The sequence below is a fragment of the Ovis canadensis genome, chromosome 20 (genome assembly GCF_042477335.2).
Source record: "Ovis canadensis isolate MfBH-ARS-UI-01 breed Bighorn chromosome 20, ARS-UI_OviCan_v2, whole genome shotgun sequence".
In the NCBI taxonomy this organism is placed as follows: domain Eukaryota; kingdom Metazoa; phylum Chordata; class Mammalia; order Artiodactyla; family Bovidae; genus Ovis; species Ovis canadensis.
In genome coordinates this window covers 61,784,135-61,807,544 of record NC_091264.1, presented here as the reverse complement: position 1 = coordinate 61,807,544, position 23,410 = coordinate 61,784,135, and the positions used below count along the sequence as shown (strand labels likewise).

Sequence of the window (23,410 nt, the reverse complement as noted above, 5' to 3'; positions counted from 1 at the left end):
AATAGAGGGAATTTAACATAGGGGGTGGGTTACACCGGTAATGAAAGAGTTGAGGGTACAGACAGGCACTCAGAGATTAACAGCAGGAAAACTGGCCTGAAAGGGCTCAGGGAAAGTTGACATTATCAGACTCTACCAGCTGGCTTTTTTGGATGCTTTTAGAACCACAGCGGAGGTGGGGGGTTTGGTCCCTGCCGTGGCCTCCTTCCTCATGGTGGACTCTGCACTCTCCGGCGGGCCCTCGGTGTCGGTGGTGCCTACTGTCCCCGCCCCGGAAGCCACAGGCCCGCCCACGTGTAGGATGTCTTCCGGTGGTCCCTTCAACTCTTCAGAAATATCCCCAGCTCCCTGTTCAGGCTGTAAGCTTGCCTCTTTCTCTGGTGCCAGGGGTGGGGCTGGGCAAGCTGACCGTGTTTGCTTCTCCAGGCTGTGTTGATTGGGTGGTGATGAGCTGACTCATTTGAAAAGACCTTGATGTTGGGAAAGATCGAAGGCAGGAGGAGAAGGGGACGAAAGAAGATGAGATGGTTGGATGGCATCACTGACTCGTTGGACATGAGTTTGAGCAAGCTCTGGGAGTTGGTGATGGACAGGGAGGCCTGGCGTGCTGCGGTTCATGGGGTCGCAAAGAGTGGGACACGGCTGAGCGACGGAACTGAACTGAGCCCTCCGGGGAAGGTACTGACCTTGGTTTCAACAAGAGCTGAGCTGAGAGAGGAGACCCAGATGGGAGTCGAGTCTCCAGGCTCAGGTCAGTCTTCTGCCAACGTCTCCCGCTGAGCAAACCTGAGGAGGAACGAGGGGGCTGGAAGCCATCCTCCGCTGGATGGAGCAGAGCAGAGGAAGGTGGGGACCAGGTCTGAGAGCTAATATTCCAGTCAGGGGCACATCCAGCTGTCCCCCCAAGGGAATTCTGGCCAGCTGGGTCAGAATAAGAAAGGTTTTTTTTTTTTTTTTTTTTTTTTTGCCATATTGCCTGGCTTGTGGGATCTTAGTTCCCTGACCAGGGATAGACCTGCACTGGAAGCAGAGATTCTTAATCAGTGGGCCCCCAGGGCAGTCCCAGCAAGGTTTCAATGCAGATCCATCTCACTTCTGACCACTCTCAGGGGGACGGAAGGGACGACATAGAGCGCCCCTCCCAGAAAGCAGCTGGGACACAGAGGTCAAAGCCGTGCAGAGGTGCAGTCCCATCAAGACCCCTTTCAGATATACACTATGGAGTATTACTCAGCCATTAAAAAGAATACATTTGAATCAGTTCTAATGAGGTGGATGAAATTGGAGCCGATTATACAGAGTGAAGTAAGACAGAAAGAAAACACCAATACAGTATACTAACACATATATGTGGAATTTAGAAAGATGGTAATGATAACCCTATATGTGAGACAGCAAAAGAGACACAGATGTAAAGAACAGACTTTTGGACTCTGTGGGAGAGGAAGAGGGTGGGATGATTTGGGAGAATGGCATTGAAACATGTCTACTATCATGTAAGAAGTGAATCGCTAATCTAGGTTTGATGCAGGATACAGGATGCTTGGGGCTGGTGCACTGGGATGACCCAGAGAGATGATATGGGGAGGGTGGTGGGAGGGGGGTTCAGGGTTGGGAACTAAAAAAAGAAAGAAAAAAAAAAAGGCCCCTTTCAGAACCAAGCTTCCTGGATTCTCTGCTAAACCTCACTCTCAACTCAATTTTTAAATATGTTTTCATCTTGTAGCAGTGCTTAGAATCTGCCCTCTGCTCTCGGAAGGAGTAGGTCTGACAGTGAGGCCTTCAGGTATCCATGTCTGCGTCGATTGGCCTCTTAGCCACTTAGAGAAGGAAGACTTAGCTCAGAGTAATCAACGGTAAGCCTTGTGGAAAAAGCAAAGAGATTTTGGGCCAAAGGGTCCTGCTGGGACCCTCGATGGGCTCCTTGCCTCACCCGCTGTAAAGAGCTCAGCACAGAGGTTGAATCTGGGACCATTTTGCCAGGACGATGGCTAGCTAGGTATGATGATATCTAGGGACAGTACTGCTCAAGGACCAGTTTTTTTCCCCCAATCCATTGAGGATTCATATTTTTATAAAATATATTTTAAAAATTGCAATAGGAGAAAAACATACAAAACAGCATTTGAGTATTTTTTGTTAGATTTGACAGGCATAGAATTACACCATCCAGTTACACTGAGAGTTGATAAACTCTTTCTGTTGGGCACCTACTGTTACGGACAGATTCCTGTCTCCCCTCCACACTGGCTCAGAAGACGCCAGCGGAGATGGCCTTTCTGATCGTAGGAGGGTGCTCTGCGGGAGGCTCTTTCTTCCCACTCCTGCCCCCTGACCCATGAGTGTCTGGAAATGGTGACAAAGGTCTAACAAAAAGCAGGCTCTGTAGATCAGCAAGAACCCGGAGGAAAACCGCTCTGAGAGGCGCATTTAGCAATAGCCGATCATGGGGCTAACGCCTGCACCCCGGCTCTGTCGGGTGGTCTGTCTCTTCCCCACCCGCTTCATTTCATGTTCTTTCGATGCTGAGAACTCGGGAAAGGCAGCAGACATTTCTAAAAATGACAGTTATCTTCAGGGAAAGGAAAATGGCAAATATGAGACAAAAAAGTATGAAGTAAATTTTTCACCCTGAAGGGCCAGAGAAATCATTAGAGTTATCTGACAGCCTCCGTCTCCAGGCGTGTGACCTGCCTTCTGGCTATCTCATTGCTATTTATATGAGCCGGGATGTCTACCTAGCGCCCGGGTTGAAATCAGGCGGGATCTACGGGAACTCAGATATGGCCCAGAGTGACAGAAACCTGCAAACCCTTACATCTGTCTTTTGAAATTCTCGATCCCACATTATCCACCTATAATTCGTAATTAGTTGCTTTTCTCCCAACACACACACACACACACACATGCCCACACAGGCAGACATACGGACACACAAATACAGACACACACAGACACACACAAACACAGACCCCCCCCCACACACACACATGTTTTATCCTTCTCTCCCCTAAAACATCACATTGAGCAAAATGAAACTTTAGGAATTAACTGTCATTCCTATTCCAGAAGATATGATACTAACAGAGTGAGTATTGACATAAAGTAAAATAAAAATAGCTGCTCTTTGCCTCACTCTTCAATTGAGACATTCAAACAGATTTTGAAACGGGAAATTCAAAATTCTCTTACTTATTTTTGACACTTAAACCTACGGAATTTCTTCTTTAAAAAGCTGCCATTACTGAACTGTTATTAGGGTAATATGAGTAAAGTTCAAGCTTACTGGTGGGAGGGGGGTGGAAAATCATACCGGTGGGATATACAGTCAAATGCAATTCTGCACGGCCAAGCGTTTCTTCCAGCTTGAGAGATCAGTTTTCTCTGATGCCCTTTATTAAAGTTTAAAGCAAGTGTTGACTTGGCAGGAGGGAAAGGGTTTGGGAATGAGCTTTCTTGCGGTTGACCTTTAGGGGCTGTCATGCTGCCTGTGGGATTGTTATTAAGTAAAGCAGGGTGTGGTTCTGTTTGTGAAAAAATGTTAAAAACGAGAAAACCAGAAACAGAAAACCCTCACCCCCAAATCAGCCCCCATATTCATCTCTCAAGATCATCCTGTGTTTTTGATCACATACCCCTCTTGGTGTGAGTCCCTGTGTTTGGAGCGAGAGTTTGATCAATTGTTCCGCTGGCAGCTAAAATCCCATCATGTGTGTGTTTCTCAAAGAGAAGCTTAACTGTATTCTCTTCATATCGTTTCAGCAAATGATTCTTATCACTAGGACTCAAAAACCTGCTCTCACAATCTTTTCACAAGTTAAAGTTTCTCCAATTCAGCCTTTAGCATGATGAAAATGAATCTGAAAACCCCTGTACCTATTAAAATTCTTACTCCTGCCAGACATCTGCTTTCCCTCTGAAGATCACATCATCTGCTTTTTGACTAGGTTGAGCATTTAAGACCTGAAAACTGTGACCCCCGTTGCCTAGCAACCAAGAAACTCCGGCCTGAGCCCTGGTGGGTGAGATGAAAAAAGGTCCGTGAATGTGGCAGGCCTGTCCTTATCAATATGCGACCACGGCAGCTACTTTTATTTCTTTCTAGTAATATATCATAATAAGTTTTGTAGGTCTTTATACTGTGGTTCTCCCTTTTGAATAAAAGCATAACTAAGACTTGAGGGGATGTCTGATATAACAGAAAATGTAACCATAAAAAAAAAAAAAGCCCAGAATAGAAATCATCTAACTGCTGAGTACCCTGCCGAGCTGCCTGAGGCAGCTACACATTTCCATTGAGTTATTTTATGATCAGGCCAGTATGTTATTGAAATATTATCTCTTTAGCCTTTCTCATTCTGATAAGAAATGACAGGCTCTCAGAACAGTAATACATACAGAGTACAGAATATGGGGCTACGGACAGAATTCAGCTGGGGTAAAGCATACTGGCTTTGGAGAATTTCCATTAAAACTGATCATCCTTGGGTTGTATTTTCAAATCGGGCACAGTCCACATTCTAACGTCCACTTTAATTGTGATGAGAATTTGGAGCTCTGCGGATGGTTCTACCTAGACCAGTTTATTGAACAACATTAAAGAAAAAGCGTGCCATGTTTTTACCCAACTCATTTACAATACAGTTTCTGTGGTAAAGACTGAAATGCTGCCTGTTTGAGATGCTTAGGTGACAGCTACAATTGGGCTTTGAAGTCATTCATGAAAGGAGGGTAAGGAGGCATAATCAGGAAGAGAAACTTTCAAACGAAATATTCAGAAGGGGGTCTGATTTAGAAATATCGTGGAAATGGTGTGTGATCCATAAAGCTTTGTTACCTTCTAGAGCTTTCACAGGAGGAAAGTTGATCTTATCACAGTTGACTTATTGATTCTTTGCTGTTGTTTAACGTGAAAGCCATCCCATATCGACAAACCCAACATGTTCATATTTCGAGATGCAATGCAGGAGACCCAGGTTCAATCCTTGCTTGGGTCAGGAAGATCCCCTGGAGCAAGGGAATGGCTACCAACTCCAGTATTCTTGCTTGGAGAATTCCAAGCAAGACAGAGGAGCCTTGACGGCTATAACGAGGTTGCAAAGAGTCAGACATGACTGTGTGACTCACATTTTCACTTTTAAGAGAGACATGAGCCTCTGTGTCTGGCTGTAAGAGTGTGTGTCTGTGTGCAGTAATTCAGTTGTGTCTGACTCTTTGTGATCCCATGGATTCTGGTCTGCTGGACTCCTCTGCCCAAGGAATTTTCTAGGCAAGAAAGGAGACTTGGGGTTTATTCTCCATTCTGCTTCTATCAACCCTGTGGCCTGAGGAAGGTGGGGACTCTTAGGGACTCAGCACTGCCCCCTAGAAAAGAAGAAGTTGAACTGTGCAGCTTCCAGCATCCGTCCGCTCTTTCGTTTCTTTCACCTTCTATCAGCTGCGTTTACTCTCTGCTCTCTCTTTCATCACCATGTGTCCATGCTCAGTCACTTCAGTCTAACTCTTTGCAACGCCATAGGCTCTAGTCCACCAGGCTCCTGTGTCCATGGGATTTCGCAGGCAAGAAAACTGGAGTGGGCTGCCGTTTCCTCTTTCAGAGGTTCTTCAAGATACGCACAATCACATTTTTGTTACTCAAAATACGATACCTATGTAATTTTGATAATCACCCCTTTGTATGTTTTTGGACTTTCTGACCCTCTGACAAATGACATTCAAGAGGGACAGAAACTGAGGTGCTCCTAATGACTGATCCTGGGGCTGTAACTTGATCTCCCACAAACCCGAAGTGAGCATTTTCCTCTGTTCAGCCCAGTCTCCGTGTATGTATGGGATCCGTGACTGGTTTGCTTTCTTCTTCTTTTTTTTTCCTCTCTTTCTTTTTTCTTTTTTCAAAGAGCAATAACGTCGATGCAGCTGTTGCCTCCTTTCTTACAAATGCTGAACAGTGAATCATCTTAGCCTCTCTGTAAAATTTTAACTTAATGGAGTCCTGGCATTTCTGATGAGACGAGGAACTTAATTTTATAGAACAACCTATTGAACAAGCTGTTCTTGGACATTCCCATCTCAACTAAATGTTAAAAGTATTAAAATTCACATTAGCGCAAGAGGAAATTTTGCATGGGTAATCCTTTAATACAGTGTTTTATGGCTCTATTAGCTGCACAGCAGCTGGTGACATGATGAATTTAATCCATTAAAAAATTCAGGAAGAGGTTTAAAAGTCAGCTTTTTAAAACATTATCTTGCTACAAGGAAAGGAAACTTCTCCTCGGGGCCAGAAGTGGGCTGGCTTCACACTGAGGCAGGTGTGCAAAACACACCTGCCTGACAAGTGCACAAGCTCAGAGGCTGGCTCCCAGAGAGGGGTTAGTGTGATGGTGAGCCAGGGCTCAGGGCGGGGGAGCCAGAGCAGGCTGAAACAGCTGAGCATCTTTGACTTACGTCATCCACTTTCTCCTTGCTTTTCAGAGAAGGTTTTACGTGGATAGTAAACGATGGTGTTGTTTTTAGATGCGTGAGGCATTTTTGTGTCGAGGTCTGTATTTCTGTAAAATCAGAAATTCCCTGAGCCTTTAGTGGTATGATTACTTATCTGACGAGGGCATAAGTAAGAAAAGAATTTTCAACCCTTGCTATAAATAAGCATCTGCCAAATCCCTTGGGTTTAAAAGCTTTGGTGCAAGGGATCCAGGGGCTCACCTTGAAGAGATGCTCCCGCTTGGTGCCTCTCGAGGGCATTGGGTGGGAGCCTGGATGCAGTGCAGTGAAGTAGCATCTTGGATGGCTTAGTAAGTCGGGGACCTGCCTTGGAAGTAGATGGATGCCACTGGCATGTCTTAACCACTAGCCTTAACATCCTTCATTTTTCTTTTCCAAATTGTAACTTGTTTTCCCAAAAGGAAAAAAAAAAAAAGACATTGTCCACCCCCCCCCCCCCAACAGATTTTTCAAGTTCATAGGTAGGATTAATTGTTCTCAATATCAGGAGAATTTCTTTGCAACAAATAGGTATTTCTGAGCAGAGACAATAACAGGTCACCTTGGATCCAATTGCCTGATATTTGTAAATGAGTTTGTTACTGTATTCAACCCTCATGAACTGAAAAATAGGGCGTTTTGCCTAAAGAACTCATTTATACAATTCCCAAGTTCACGTAACTTCGCTCATGTTATCTCCTCACTTAGCAGAGCTCGATATAGGAGGGGAATTGCTATTCTTGCAGTGTAGCTAGTACGGATCATAAGAGCAAAACCAAACCCACTTCATCTACCTTGCAGGAAATCTCTAATGGTCCCTACAGTTTCAACAAACCACCAGGTTGAAAACAGCGATTGTAGCTATTATATTCTCAAGTATAAAAATTGGTTTGTTTTTCTTCTGACATAAAAGGCTTTACCTTTCTCGAGGTGCATGGGTTACTTGGGTGAGAAAGGTTCTGTGGACAGAGACAAGAGCATTCTAAAATTCTTATTTTCTATAATTCTTCCCTCACCCCACCTCCAATCCTGCCTAGAATTGACTTTCTCATGGCAAGCTTAGTGTTTTTAGCAAATGGTTGAACTTCAGAGCTGCTGGCTGTTAGCATGGGTGACATTGGTCTGATGGGATCTAATCCTGTGTTTGAGGCTGACTGAGATACAGCCACCTCTGGACCGCACCCCTTCCATACCCACCCCTGGCTCGGACCCCTCCCCGGATCAATTCCTGGAGCCCCCACTTTGAACACTTTTGCAAAGATGTCTTTCACGGGTGTGTGGTAATGTGTTTCATTTTCCAGCCGACGTGGTTCCTGGTGACTGAGCCTGTTGTGAGAAGGGTTATGCAGTCTGAGCTCGACTAATGACACTGCTTTTTTTTTTTTTTTCTTTTCTACATAAAACACAAACTCCACTAGAGTGATTTCCATATTGAAAAAAAAATGCATAACCAAAATCCAGCCAGTAGTGTCATTGTTGCTGTGTGCATTTCCATGTCTATGCTTATTTGCAGAAGCAAGAGAGATTCTGGTTCACATATCAGACGTTATAGTCAAGGATAAAGCAAATGCAGAAGAATCAGAAGGGGAGGGGCATAGGCATTTTGATGGAGTTTGGTGTGTTCCTGTCATTTCCAAAGAATTTAAAAATGAGAACAATTTGTGTTTCTTGATGATTTGATGGGTTCCCTGATGGCTTGGATGGTAAAGAATCTGCCTGCAATGCAGGAGATGTGAGTTCAATCCCTGGATTGGGAAGAAGGGTATGGCAACCCACTCCAGTATTCTTGTCTGGAAAACTCCTTGGACAGAGAAGCCTGGTGGGCTACAGTCCATGGGATCATAAGAATCGGACATGACTTAGTGGCTAAACGACTACTACCATGATCCTTAAATCCTTGCTGCAGGATGGTCCAGGTGAGCCCAGCTGGGTTGGTTGGTGTGTTATTGGCCAACGCCGGCTTCTAAGAAACACCACTCAGCCGTTCCCACCTGCTCAGTTTCCCCCAATTCACAAGGGATGCTCTGCAGTTAGACTTGCTCCTTGCCAGGTGTGAATGAGCCCTAGACGGCCTCTGTGCATTGACCCTTGCAGTCTTTATTTCTTTCCGGCAGGCTGCGACCTGTTAGCTCAAAAGCCAATCAACACCAAACTAAAATTTTTACATGCCAGTTATTTAACAAATCACCTGGAATGGTTTTAGAGTCTTTATTGAATTTTTAAAGTAATTATCAAAGATTATAATTGTACACTATTGAGAAGTATAGAGCAAAATACAATGATTAGAAGACAGTTGCTCTCCAATATTGCTTTAAAGTCTTAATTGAATTTGTTACAACGTTGCTTCTGTTGTTTCAGTTCAGTTCAGTCACTCAGTCGGTAGGACTCTTTGCGACCCCATGAATCGCAGGACACCAGGCCTCCCTGTCCATCACCAACTCCTGGAGTTCACTCAGACTCACGTTCATCGAGTCAGTGATGCCATCCAGCCATCTCATCCTTGGTCGTCCCCTTCTCCTCCTGCCCCCAATCCCTCCCAGCATCAGAGTCTTTTCCAATGAGTCAACTCTTCGCATGAGGTGGCCAAAGTACTGGAGTTTCAGCTTTAGCATCATTCCTTCCAAAGAAATCCCAGGGCTGATCTCCTTTAGAATGGACTGGTTGGATCTCCTTGCAGTCCAAGGGATGTTCTGGTGTTTTGGCCAGGAGACCTGGGGTCCTAGCTCCCTGATTAGGGATCAAATCTGTACACCCTGCATTGGAGGTGAGATCCTGACCACTGGCGCACCAGGGAGGCTCCCTGAACTAGCAGAATTTTAGCCATGTAGAGACCGCCTGCTCTGCCTACCTCGGGAAACCTCACCCAACAGCTGGTACCTACTGCAGTGATATGACCCTAATCAGTGATGCCTGCTGAGCTCTAGGACCCAGACTCACCCTGTGCAGCTGAGCGCCATCACCCAGACACCGAGCCCCTCTTCTTCCCAGGGGTCCCTCGTCTTCTTCCCCTTCTGAGCCTTGCCCGCATGTTGTGTGGGCCTCCCCCACCTGCAGCCCCGCCCCGGCACCTCCTGACAAAGCCTCGGTGCTACGGTGGGTCCCAAGGTCGTTCCTTTCCCCTTGAGCTTCCCTGATGGCTCAGTGGGAAAGCACCTGCTGGCTGTGCAGGAGACACAGGAGGTTTGGGTTCAACCCCTGGATCAGGAAGATCCCCTGGAGAGGGAAGCCCCAGATTCCTCAGCCTCCTGACCGCACCTCCTCCCCTTCCTTCCTCTTCTTCCTTCACAATAAGCAAAGCAGTCTTAGTTCCTCTGGGCTGAGAGCAGGTGTACAGAGCTTAAGGAAGGCTGCCAGAGTGTCCATGACCTAGAGTGAGTTGAGGAGCAGTTGACCACAGGACCCCACGGGACCGGCTGCCGTAGGAACTCCCATCTGAGGCACTTCAGGTCTGGTCCCCGGGAAGCTTCAGTCTCTCTGGGTTGACGGCACAGCTACACACGGCTCGTCCGGACCGTGTCTTCCTAATTCGGAAGCTGGTTTCCTCCTCGGTTCTGCTGACGTTCTTTGCCCCCGCAGGTTTTGACTGACTCCCTGCGGTATGGCCGGCCCTGTTCGAGTGCCTGGATGCAGCGGAGAGTGGAACAAAGTCATAACTCAGAGGATGGTGAGGGGGTGTTCCAACCGGAGCGGGAGGGAGGAGAAACCCCACTTTTTCTAGCCCCAGTGGACTGTGGGGAAGGAGGAATTAGAGGAACATGGGGGGTTGCAGGCAGGCACCCCTCTTGCCAGCACTCAGGCCTGTGGTCCTCAGAGTCTTCAAGTTCTCTTTGGTTTTTAAGGTGATTTAAACTTTTTTAATTAAAAATTTTATTCATTTTATTAAATTAAAATTAAATTAGTTTTTAAATTTAAAAACTTTTAAATTAGAATTTTGCTTATTTAATTATTTTTTTTACAATATCATGTTTGTTTCAGGTGCACAGCACAGTAATTCAGTTATACATATGTGTATATATATATAAAATTATATACTTTCCTTATAGGTTGTTACAAAATATTGAATATAGCTCCCAGTGCTATACAGCAGGTCCCTGTTGGTTATCTGTTTCCGTCAAGTTCTCTTGGGAAAAGTCTGAGGAACGTAGGTGGGCCTGGTGACCTGTTTCTTTAAGCCTGGCAGAGGCTACAGTTCCCTGAGCGTGAGTTCTGGCTATCCCAAAATGAATTCCCAGGAATCCCCGGAAGTGATCAGGGTTAAAACAGGGCTCTGTGGACGGCTTTGCTTGTGAAACACTGCATGAGGCTTCTCCAGGTTTCTTTGCACACGGATGACCTGGGCGTCCTGGGAAGATGCAGGTGCTGAAGCCGCCGTGGGACCCGACATTCTGCACCTCTAGCTGGTGCCTGAGAGATGTGGTTCTGCTGATTCAGGAACCATATTTTGAGGAACAGAGCTTGTGAGAGTCTGCCTCTTGGTCTATGAAAGGTGCTAAGAAACGCCCCACTAATTTGCTGAGTTTTATTTGTCTAGCAGTCACCTACCAAGCTAGGCAGGGTCGGAACAGCGATGAGCGCTTTCGGAATAGAGTTTAAGATACATTCCATGAAGAGCCTCACGGCGCTAGCTGCGTCCTGAATCTTGTTTACTGTGTGTGAGCGTGTGTGCTTTGGATATTGTGTGAGTGTGTGTGTAAGTGTGCCGCGCACAAGTCGAGGGGGAGGTGGCTGTTTGCACAGGTATCTGCAAGATCGTTTCCCAGCCTGCATGGGAGCCTCTCAGAACCTTGTCGACTCCTGATCTAGAAGGGCAGTCTGTTCCCTCCTTCCCTCCTGAACCTGTGTGTGGGCAACTGTCTCCCCAGGCGGAGCAGGCACAACCTCTCCCCGGGTGGTGAGGTTCTCAAAGGCAGGCGTCCCCACCCTCTGGGATCTGAGATGACCCAAGGTGGAGCTGCTGTAATAATAATAATAGAAATGACATGCACAGTAAAGGTAACGTATTTGAATAATCCTGAAACCATACCTCTCACCCCGCTATGTGGAAAAACTGTCTTCCACGAAACTGGTCCCTGGTGCCAAAAAGCTTGGGGACTGCGGCTCAGAGGTGATCCACTTCTCACTTGCTCTGTCTCTGAGCCATCATCAGTCTCCAGGTGAGATGAGAGCAAAAGTGGGGAAGGGAGGGGGTGCGTGGAGATAAGGGGGGATAAGGGAGAGGAAGGGGAGATGGGGGGAGGAGAGGTGCCTGAGGAACCCAGCTGTTCCAGCACCCAGTGGTTTGAATCCCCAGCCCAGGCACTCAGCTTGAGTCAAAAGCTTTCGAGATGACCTCAGTCAGATCTCAGCTCCAGCCACACGTGGGCTGCAAGCATGTGAGAAACTGCCAATGAGAAGGCCTAGCTGAGCCCAGTTGGCCCCTAGATTTATAAGCCAAATAAATGATGTTTCTTGTCTTAAGTCATTGTGGTGAAGTGATTTTATGCAGCAATAGATGTCTGGAGGAGTTCAGATAATAGAGATCGGATTGAGGAGTTGCTTTTTTTGTATTTACTTAGGGCTAAAGAAAAACTGGGTACACTCTCTGTTTGAGCTGAGATAGAAAATGAGTTTCTCTGAGCATTTCCTGTGGCTGGAGTTCTCCTCCAAAGCCTAGGCAGCCTCTCTGCTCAACCCCTTCCAAGGAGGAGCACGTGTTCTGTGGAGCCGAATGACACATTGGATAAACAAGCAGATGCCCATTAAAATGAACGAGTGTCAAAACTTTTTCATGCTTATTTGTTATTAACGACAGAATGTGAAGGTGCAGTTCGAATAGTTTGTTATTCTTTTACGTCTGTGGCAATATATTACAATTTATGCCTCGGCTTAGAAGTTGATTACAAGTTTTATGAGACTGAGTGCCTGTTATTGGCAATCTTGATGTTTTCTTTTCTCCTGTAACATGTCACAGACAATGGATTTATATGCAGTCAGTGATTTTTGTTTTATATCATTTCAATAAAAAAAATTAAAGAAGAAAGTGTGGAGTGGGGAGCAAGAAGGGGATAATGAAGGTTACATTCGTCATATGGGAGGATTTAAAGTGTATTAATAATATGTGTTCTTTCTGGCATCCATTCTCAGAGCACTTTATATTCTTTGCAAGAGACAAAACAACAAGTCATCAGGGGCTTTTTATAAACACAGGTGGCGCTTATCAAACTGAGAAATAAAAATTTTACACTCCTGATGATTAGCCTAGACAAGTTTTCATGCGCTTCTGCACTTTCGGAAAACGGTGCTTATTTTCTTTCCTACTTTCCCCCTCAATTCTGATGACTTTCATTCTCTATGAACAGCTTGAGTTAGTGGTGCAGTGATACCTAAAATATTTTTGACAGATTTTTGAGGCAAGGTATTAACAATCTATTTTACAACAATCGTCGTAATAAAATACCGCACTCTACAAATTTTAACAGACGTGGCCATGAACCTCAATGCAAATAAGACTTCATATGTGAAGAGAGAATTAAGGTTTACATCGACAAATATTTGACTAAAAAGAGGAAAATCCAACTTGCCTCTTGTATTTGTCATTGTCAAACATTGCTTGTGTGATTTTTTTTTCTTAAAGTGGCCTGAACTGATTATTTTATGATTGTTTCAATACATATGGAAGGAAAACCCCCCAAAAACACAAAAACAAAATTGAGTGGATTCTGTGAAATACTGGGGACAAAGCACACGAAATGATTGTGCAAAATTTTCATTTAAAGAAAACCTTACATATTACAACTGAGGATACATATTTAAAGGTGCAATGAGTATTTATAGTAACCTCTAAAAGCATAGGGATACACATTAAAAAAATTAAGATCTACGAAAATTAAGATTTCCCCAACAAGGGGAAAAACATTCATAAACAAAATGGAAACACGTCTCTAATTACACATGGTAGCAGCTACCAATTATGCTTATCCTTCGTCCTCAGTCCTTTTCAAGGTTCGCTTGCAACAGAAACGCACAGTATCCACGAATAGGGACAGCTCCTTACCTTGACCTGCTGTGGCTTTATGTTTTTCTGCTTGAAGGATTTCTCCAGTGTCTTAGTTCACAGGCATGGCAGCCTGAGGATTTAATACCTCTAGGAGTGTCTGTGGATACATGCCCTCAGTGGGGCATTTCTAAGGCATGATATAAATATCGTCTCAGAATGGAGCTCTACTCTCTCTAGTAGCTTTAAATCACTAATAAATTAATCCTTAATTTTTTTTCTCCTGCCGAGTATTGCTATCTTTATTCTCTCATGCATGCTTCCTAGAACCACGTTAGATAACTTTTTTTTTTTTAATGTGGACCATTTTTAGAGGCTTCATTGAATTTGTTATAATATTGCTTCCGTTTTCTGTTTTGTGTTTTGGGCCTTGAGGCATGTGGGGTTTCAGCTCCCCGACAGACTGATCCCACAGCCCCTGCATTGGAAGGCAAGGCCCTAACCCCTGGACCACCAGGGAAGTCCCTCAGATAACTTCCCATACCAAATACTTGTTGAGGGTTTGCTTTCAGGAAAACCCAAACTACAATACGCATTGCCTTAAAGAAATATAAAGAAGACCAGGATGTCTCAAAACTTACCAGATGTGAGTAACACACTTGGAATAAATGTGTAGCACGATACATTTTCATTATTAAAAAAGAAGAAATATAAGAATTAAGCCATTCATTAAAAAAGTAAGAAAATATCTAACAACCATATCTTGGAAACACAGAGATAAGAAAATTACACCAATAAATACACATGCAAAATAAAAATTTATTAGAAAGTAAATTCAAAATAAAACTAGTTATAAATCCAAGAATCTGTCTTTTGGAAAAAATAAAATCTGACAAACGTGGAATATCTGGTGAACAGTAACAACAAAACAACGAGGACCAGTAATGTAAGAAAGGGGTTATTACATCAGCTATTGAGAAAAAATAATCATTTAAAGACGAAGCTACACATGCTTATGGTAAGAACTTGAAAACCATGGCAAGATAATTTTTAGGGAGAATATGAGTGGTCACCATTAACTCATGAAGTAGATAGCTGAATAAAATCATGAAAGAAATTAAAAATATTTTCCAAGAATTGCTTTAAAAATACTCTAGGGCTGGATTATTTTAAACAACTTTTTTCAGAATTTCAAATCCTTGCTCATTTATATGCTACACAAGCCGTTTCTAAACATAGGTGAGGAGGTTTTTAATTTCTTTTATAAAAATAGTGTAAATTTGATTCCAAAATGTAAACAAAGATAAAAAGGAGAAAAAAACCACTGAACAGGTTTTCTTCTGAATATGCTTAAGATAATGAGAAATATGTACAATTAAAAGAAATACTTTCAGTTCAGTTCAGTTCAGTCGCTTAGTTGTGTCTGACTCTTTGTGACCTCCTGAACCGCAGCACGCCAGGCCTCCCTGTCCATCACCAACTGCCAGAGTCCACCCAAACCCATGTCCATCGAGTTGATGATGCCATCCAGCCATCTCATCCTCCATCGTCCCCTTCTCCTCCTGCCCCCAATGTTTCCCAGCATCAGGGTCTTTTCCAATGAGTCAGCTCTTTGCATCAGGTGGCCAAAGTACTGAAGCTTCAGCTCCAGCATCATTCCTTCCAACGATGGGTGTACGCTATTGCCACTATCCATTTGTGTTGTCCTGAAAGTTCTAGCTGTTAAAAATAAGACAAAAAAGTATCAAAGAGGAAATCTGTTTGTTGTCGAGGGAAAGAAAAGAACAAAACACTATTGTTTGTAGACGGCTTGGTTGTCTTTCTGGAAATTGCAAGAGATCCACTGAAAAACTTTCAACACTAAAAAGGTTAGTTAAAGGATTAATTAGGTAGATGGCTTTTGTAACAGAGACCTCAACTATCATAGATTAAATAAGATAGAAATTTCTTTTCACCTCTTACAACCGTCCAGAGCTTATTGGTCAATCTAGCAGAGCTAGGAATTCTGTGGTGGTCCAGTGGTTAGGGGGCTTCCCAAGTGGCACTAGCGGTAAAGAACCCGCCTGCCAATGCTGGAAACATAAGAGATGCAGGTTCCATCCCTAGGTTGGGAAGATCCCCTGGAGGAGAGCATGGCAACCACTCCAGTATTCTTGCCAGGAGAACCCCACGGAGAGAGGAGCCTGGCGGACTACAGTCCATGGAGTCGCAAAGAGTCGGACACGACTGAACAGACTGCCACACATGCCAGCGGTCAGGACTCTGCGCTTCCCCTGCAGGGGGCTTGATTTGATCCATGGCGGGGGGACTAAGAGCTCACATGCCAGCAATGTGGCCAGAAAAAAAAAAAAAAAAAAAAAAGGGGGTAGCAGAGCTGCTTGGCTCCTGTGATTGAGAGCCCAAGAGCCCTTCTATCTTGTGAGCATTAGTCCTCCAGAGCAGACATGGGTGAACATTCTCTGAAGTGGGCTGGGAAGTGTTTCAGGTTTTGAGGGTCTGTATAGTCTCTGTCTGGAGAAGGCAATGGCACCCCACTCCAGCACTCTTGCCTGGAAAGAGTCCAATACATGGACGGAGGAGCCTGGTGGGCTGCAGTCCGTGGGGTGGCTAAGAGTCGGACACGGCTGAGCGACTTCACTTGCACTTTTCACTTGCATGCATTGGAGAAGGAAATGGCAACCCACTCCAGTGTTCTTGCCTGGAGAATCCCAGGGACGGGGGAGCCTGGTGGGCTGCCGTCTATGGGGTCGCACAGAGTCGGACACGACTGAAGCGACGCAGCAGCAGCAGCAGCAGCAGCAGCATAGTCTCTGTCAGTTTTCCCTCCTCCTGTCCTTCTCTTCCTCCCCCTCCCTCCTCCTACTCCTCTCATTTCTTTCTGTCTTTTTTAAAAAAAATTAATTTATTTTTATCTGTTTGGCTGTGTCAAGTCTTAGTTGCAGCTTCTGGATCTAGTTCTGAGACCAGGGAAATGAATGGGAAAGAATTCCCAGGAATAAAACAGAAAATAAGTGAAATGAGAAGAACTTGATCTACTTGATACCTAATTGTCCATTGAACGGGAATTCAGAAGAGAAAGGGCAGTTGAAACCATGCCTGCTGGAATATAGTTGAACCATGCCTCCTAAATGTTTTTAGGTCACAGAATTTGGAAAACAGAAAGGTCCTAATTCAACCCCTTTCTACGTGACCTTAAGTAAGTGATGTAATCAATCTGAGTATTGATTTTATCTTAAAAGTAAGCCACCAATACCTATTTCACAGGGGTTTATTAAGGATTAGAATTTGTTCTGTGCTGCTTCTCTACCATCCTACGAAGTTGGAGTAAAAGACCCCATCTAGGGGGTTGCCGTGCCCTACTCCAGGGTTTCTTCCTGACCCAGGGACTCACCTGTGTCTCATGTCTTCTGCATTAGCAGGCACGTTCTTTACCGGTACTGCCACCTGAGAACATAACTCAAGTTGTGTTCAATGCTATATTCCTGGCATAGGCATCACCTCAGAGTGTAGCACACGATGCTGATGGTTACTGATGCTGGTGCTGAGGGGAAGGAGAGCTGGGAAGTCGGCATGACCTTCTCCTCACTGGCTATGGAATTGCATATGGCTGTTTACTTAAGAAATGATAGTCAGTTTGGGGAAAGAGCTGTCCTGGATCTTAGTTCTGTTTCCAGCTGCGTGATATTGGGCACTTGGCCTAGTTTCTCTGTGCCTCTATTTCCCTATCAGTCATAATTCAGATGCAAATGGCGACAGCAACAAGCTGCAACAAGCAACTTACTGGTCCTTTGCTCTGCACCAGATGCATGGTGCTCATTTTTTAAAAGTTTGATTTCTTTTTTTTTTTAAACTGTTTGTTTTGTGTTGACCTATAGCTGATTAACAATGTTATGATAATTTCAGGTGAACAAGGAAGAGATTCAACTCTACGTATCCATGTATCCATTCTCTCCCAAACCCGCCTCCTACCCAGGCTGTCTCATAACATTGAGCAGAGTTCCCTGAGGTGCCAGGTGCTTAAAATATGTTAAATCACTTAATGCTTCACACACATCTTAGGAAGAGGGCATGGCAACCCACTCCAGTACTCTTGCCTGGAGAAGCCTATGGGCAGAGGGGCCTGGTGGGCTACAGTCCATAGGGTCGCCAAGAGTTGAACACGACTGAAGTGACTTAGCACGCACCACCACCATCATGGTTATTATTTGCACTTTGCAGATAAGGAAACAGAGATAGAAAGATTTCTATGACTTGCCAAAAGTCACACCACTATTTAATGAGGCCAATGCGGGTACCACTATTGGTGTATGGTATAGTCCTCAATGAACAATTATTGAATCTGGGTTTGAAGAGATGACTGAGAATATGGGGCTCATCTTATAGAGGCAGTAAATGGAAGATGGACACTATCTGTCCTTGTTGAACAATCTTTATCGAAACAAAGGCTCAATGCATCCTTGAGGTCAGGGACTATGTCATTATTGTCACTAAAGCATCTAGCAGGTCCCTGCCTCCTAACTCTTTATCAGCTTCAATGAATATCAACCAACTGCATTCTTTAATAAGATCTTTGATCTTTGATAATCCTGGGTTTTCCTAGAGTGAAAAATTTAAGATGTGAAAGATACTCCACAGTGAAAGGCTTGTAGCCATAAACCGGTGTTTGTCTGTTTTACAACTTTTCCTATTTTAATTGGACTTAGAACTCATGAGTTTGTAAGGAAATAGTAACAGCCTGAAATAAAGACCGTGAAACTCCAGCTCGCTCTGAATCAACAAACATGGCTTGAGTGTTTAGGAGTTCAGTTCAGTCGCTCAGTCATGTCTGACTGTTTGTGACCCCATGAATCGCAGCACACCAGGCCTCCCTGTCCATCACCAACTCTCAGAGTTCACTCAGACTCACGTCCATCGAGTCGGTGATGCCATCCAGCCATCTCATCCTCGGTCGTCCCCTTCTCCTCCTGCCCCCAATCCCTCCCAGCATCAGAGTCTTTTCCAATGAGTCAACTCTTCGCATGAGGTGGCCAAAGTACTGGAGTTTCAGCTTTAGCATCATTCCTTCCAAAGAACACCCAGGACCGAGCTCCTTCAGAATGGACTGGTTGGATCTCCTTGCAGTCCAAGGGACTCTCAAGAGTCTTCTCCAACACCACAGTTCAAAAGCATCAATTCTTTGGCACTCAGCTTTCTTCACAGTCCAACTCTCACATCCATACATGCCCACTGGAAAAAAAACCATAGCCTTGACTAGATGGACCTTTGTTGGCAAAGTAATGTCTCTGCTTTTGAATATGCTATCTAGGTTGGTCATAATCCCTCCAAGGAGTAAGCGTCTTTTAATTTCATGGCTGCAATCACCATCTGCAGTGATTTTGGAGCCCCAAAAAATAAAGTCTGACACTGTTTCCAGAGTAGCTGATTATTTTGCAGAATTCTGGTTCATGTGTTTTATTACAGATATGCGTTGATACTAGCTTCACACAGTTCAGTGAAATTTTAAATTTCAGCAAAAATGATAGATTTAAAAACAAATGTATACTTTTCTTGCAGTATTTTCTCTATGATGGCTTTCAATTATAAATCAAATGTTTGAGTTATGACAATGAAGATAGCACCTTTGTTTTAAAGAGTTTTATAGGTTCACTAAAGTTAATTTATTTTAATCTTCTCTGACAATTTTGGCTAGAAACTGCTTTATGATTATAGAGATTACCAAGTAGAAATGTCCCAGAAAAATACAGTTTTCTTGGGTAGACAAAATGATTTGAAGGGCAAAAATAAAGCCACTGAAAGCAACAGATATTTAAAATTTTTAATTAATTAATTAATTAATTTTTCTTTTCTTTCTTTTTTTATTTATTCTTTTTTTATTAATTTTTATTTTTACTTTATTTTACTTTACAATACTGTATTGGTTTTGCCATACATTGACTTGAATCCACCACGGGTGTACATGCGTTTGCAGAGGTTTGCTTGCTAGCGTAGATGGCGACTCTACTGGGACTGGGTTCCAGTACTTGGTTGTGCCATTTTAGACTCTCTCATCTGTAACTGTGTGTGGTTTACTCATCACTGGTAAATGGGGTGTCCATATGAGGTCACCCTACTTTATCAATGCTTGTAGAGACGAAAGCTTCAAGATGAGAAGAGCCACTTATGTTTCATAAAGTCAGCCGTCTAGAATAGATCATGCCTGTCCTTGAGTTAGAAAATCTTTTGCAAAATCTTGCTATAATAAAATCTATCTCGTTTCATCAATTCACAGTGTGGTTCTGAAAATGAATAAGTATAACTTTTTGTGCCCCATCCAACTGAATTATGCTTCTTTGGTAAAATAACTTTCTTCTTTTACTGTTTGTACACTTTTCTTTTTCTTGACTGATAATATTTGCACATGGGAGTATAAATTAAAAAAAAAAAGCAGCAGAATACTGGTGGAGAGAGAGTGCGACTAGGAAATAATTCCTGTACTTTCTACATGAGCTTCTAGAATCATCCCCAAAGAGTTGTTTGTAAGCCTACTTTTTTGAACCTAATGGAGACGGGAGATGAAAGGGTGAGGCTGCTGCGGCTGCTGCTAACATGTGGCTTTGCTGAGGTTATGGCTTGGCTGACTCGCTTCCAGGAGGATGGAGGGAAAAGGGTGCAAGCAGCCATTCAGCCCGTCACCTGTGAGCTAACTGGGAATGGTTTCTGACGATTGCCCCTGCCTCCATCAAGGGCATGTCTTCCGTTTAATGAGCACACGGGGAGGCAGGCATGGCTCAAGAACAAGGGTTCCGTTTGCAGTCAGCCACAAATCACATTTCATTTATCAGGCCCTACAGATGACAGGATATCATCGAATCCCTGGAGAGCCATATTCATTAAAAAGAAATCTTAAGTAATTACAACAATTAATTGACTTGAAACAGTTTCTGGTGGATAAGGTTTACATAATTCATTTGCCAGACAAAACAAGCCTGATCAAGCCTGGAAAAAGCTATTTCCAAGCCTTCCTCTATCTGACACTGTGTGGTCCTGGAAAGGGAGGTTATCTTTTGGAGCTCTCCCTCCCCCTCTTTTTTGGGGACAGGCAACAGTAATTTGTAAAGTGAGAAATGAGAACCTGAAAGAATTTGATCAACTCAATTTGAAGTCCTTGAGATGGCTCTGCAGCACTTTTTAAACTTACCCGTTGTTCCTAAAACTGATTAATGAACATAAATATGGGTTGGATCAGTCATGAACTCTGAGTTTGTGGTTTTGAGGAGGCAGACGTGGATCCATGACAACGCTTTCCAGAAACCTAGGAGACGATTTGGGACAAGGTCAAGGCTCCTTCCAAGAGCACTGACATCCTTGAAGTAACTTGCATAAACAACTGCTCTTGTCAAAGTAATACTTGGTCAACATTTTCAGCAATCAGTCATAAATTCTTTAGCTCAAAGTTTTTAAAATGTGGGAATAAATTTGGAAAAAGAGAGATCAAAGAAGAGCTATAGCAAGCAGTTTCTTTTGTGCATGGTGGTATAAAATTTTCTAACCACCTGGCAACACTGGCAAACACGGTACAACCATGGTGTCAGGCTTCTGCTGAATTGGCACCTGTTTTTGGAGAAATGATTCAGAGGGTGCAATAACAATAAAATATCTTCTAATACAGTGCAAGGTCATGGTTGGGGCGTTAGGAGAGGGAATGCTGGTAACTCTCTGGAAAATAAGAAAGGAAAAAAAACACAGTGCTACAGAGGGTTTGAGATGGCTATATTTTATTGCATGGCCCCAGACAGAGTTGCTAAGGCTGGTATGACTCTCAGGGGCAGGCACTCAACTCCTAAGAGTCTCTGAAGTTGACTTCTCTTCAGTCAAGCCATAGACTGGCCACCTCCATATCCTCATAGAAGTTTGTTGAGGTGAATCTCCCCTGGGGTGGGGAGGGGGCTTCCACGTGGCTGGAAGCTCTAGAATTTCTCAGCTGGGGAAGGAAAGAGGAGTCTCTTGACCTGTTCTCAAGAAGAACATCTTGGCACTTCCATGGTGGCCCAGGGGTTAAGACTTCACCTGTCAATGCAGGGGGTGCAGGTTCAATCCCTGCTCAGGGAGCTAAGATTCCCACATGCCTGGGGTCCAAAACCCAAAACAAAAAATAAGAATAATATTGTAACAAATTCAATGAAGACTTTTAAAATGGTCTACATTAAAAAAAAAAAAAAGAGCATTTCTCCTGGGGCTCCAGATCCAAACGGCGCTGTTTGCCTGCTGCTGTCAGATGGGCCTTCTGGTCATCCCAGGGGCGGGATGAGCCAACAGACCTGCCTTCTCTTACTCGCTTGGGGAGAGAAACGCTGGGCCTGGGTCACCTTCCCCTGCTGGTGGGGGGACTTGAGACACCCCATCCTTATGTTGTCCCTCTGGTCCTGGGGCTCCAAACCAGGTGGCTTGTATATCATTCCCCTTTCAGAGTTCTCTTCTGCTTGTTTTTTTGTATTATTTATGGATTTACAGTTGTATTTCCTGGGGATGAGCAGGTAGAAAGGGGTCTATGCTATGGATAGACTTGAAGAAAATAATTTCCATGCCACCTCCTGGGTCTCTGAATCTGGAAGTAATAAGGCAAAGACACAGAGGCTGAGCCCTGATCACCTTGGGAACATTAGACATGGAACAGGAGAAGAGAGCTTGTGTGACGCTTCTAGACGGGGGTCCAGGGGAAATCAGGGTTCTGTACACAGGGATGAGACTGGCAAGGATTACCTTTGCCTGTTTTGTGGTTTTGAATTTTGGTCCAAATTACCCGTTATGAGCTTTATAAGCTTTTCATGAAGCAGAACAGGTTTAATGAGGGAAAGGAGAGTTCAAGTCTTCCAATTTGTAAAGGAGTTGAGTTATTCAATATCCTACAAGAACTCTGCAAGCACAATAATTCAGCAAATAAATGTCACGATTTGCAATAAAGTGTCAATCTTGAGAGGCTAAAAAATTTTCCCAGAGAAAATCCCATGGATAGATTTCTAAAAATAATTTCAAGCCAAAGTTTTTTCTTTTTTAAGGTTCCAATGTTATTTTAGATAATATTCTGTGCCATTTAAATGAGATAAGGTGGATAAATAAATTCATGTTTGCCTAATATTTCTATTTGAAATCATGCATCAAAAATGTTACAGGGTCCCAGATTCGATGATCTGGAGAAATGAAACTGAAAACACTGTTTTCAAAAGTGGAGAGGCCTGGTGAACACACAGCAAGGTGGCATCTGCAAGCCAGGAAGAGTCCTCACCAGATATCAGCCCCTTGACCTTGAACCTGCTAACTTTCAGAACTGTAAGAAGTAAACATCTTTTGTTTTTTTAAAAATGTTATTTTCTGTTTCTGGTTGTATATCAAGCAATGTAGACAGAACCTCCCAGTTAGCACTTTGTCATCCTTAAATAGACAATTAATTATTTGAGACACAGGCAGTTTTCAGAGTTTAAAGTCAAACATGTTCCAGAAGGTCTAGGTCACAGGTGCAGTGGGTGACTGACGGATTCGCTGAGAGAATATGAGAAAAGCCCAGCCTCCTGGGTCCCATCCCCTGAAAACTCTGAGTCAGTTGGTGAGGCCCCTGAAGGTATGCATTTTTCTGAAGTTCTCCAAGCAATTACATTGATTGGCCGCATCACAGCTTAATCACAGCTTAACTGAGACACTGGTACATTTCCTAGAAGTGATGGAATCAAGGAAAAAAAAAAAAAGGCCCTTACCCAGGATAACACTTGTTTCAGGGAAAGCCAGAGGGACAATGGGAATATGAACTTTGGAGTGAGGGCCAGCACTGCAAAGAGGGAGAATGAAAACCCAGAAGCTGTGGGTGAGCACGTGAGGATTACGCACATCATGAGATGACTAGTGTGTAAGAAAATGCACGAAACATTGTTGGGCTATCTACCTCAGTGAAGATAAGCCCTGGCGAGGGCAAGACGGCTTCCT

The 23,410-nt window shown here is 43.8% G+C and overlaps 1 long non-coding RNA gene across 1 annotated transcript; it reads left to right on the top strand.

Moving 5' to 3' along the window:
* Window positions 1-348: 348 nt before the first annotated feature.
* Window positions 349-22,752, top strand: LOC138425699 (uncharacterized). The gene is made up of 3 exons (XR_011251326.1): window positions 349-751; window positions 10,060-10,147; window positions 22,606-22,752. It is a non-coding gene; the product is annotated as an uncharacterized lncRNA (long non-coding RNA).
* Window positions 22,753-23,410: the final 658 nt, after the last annotated feature.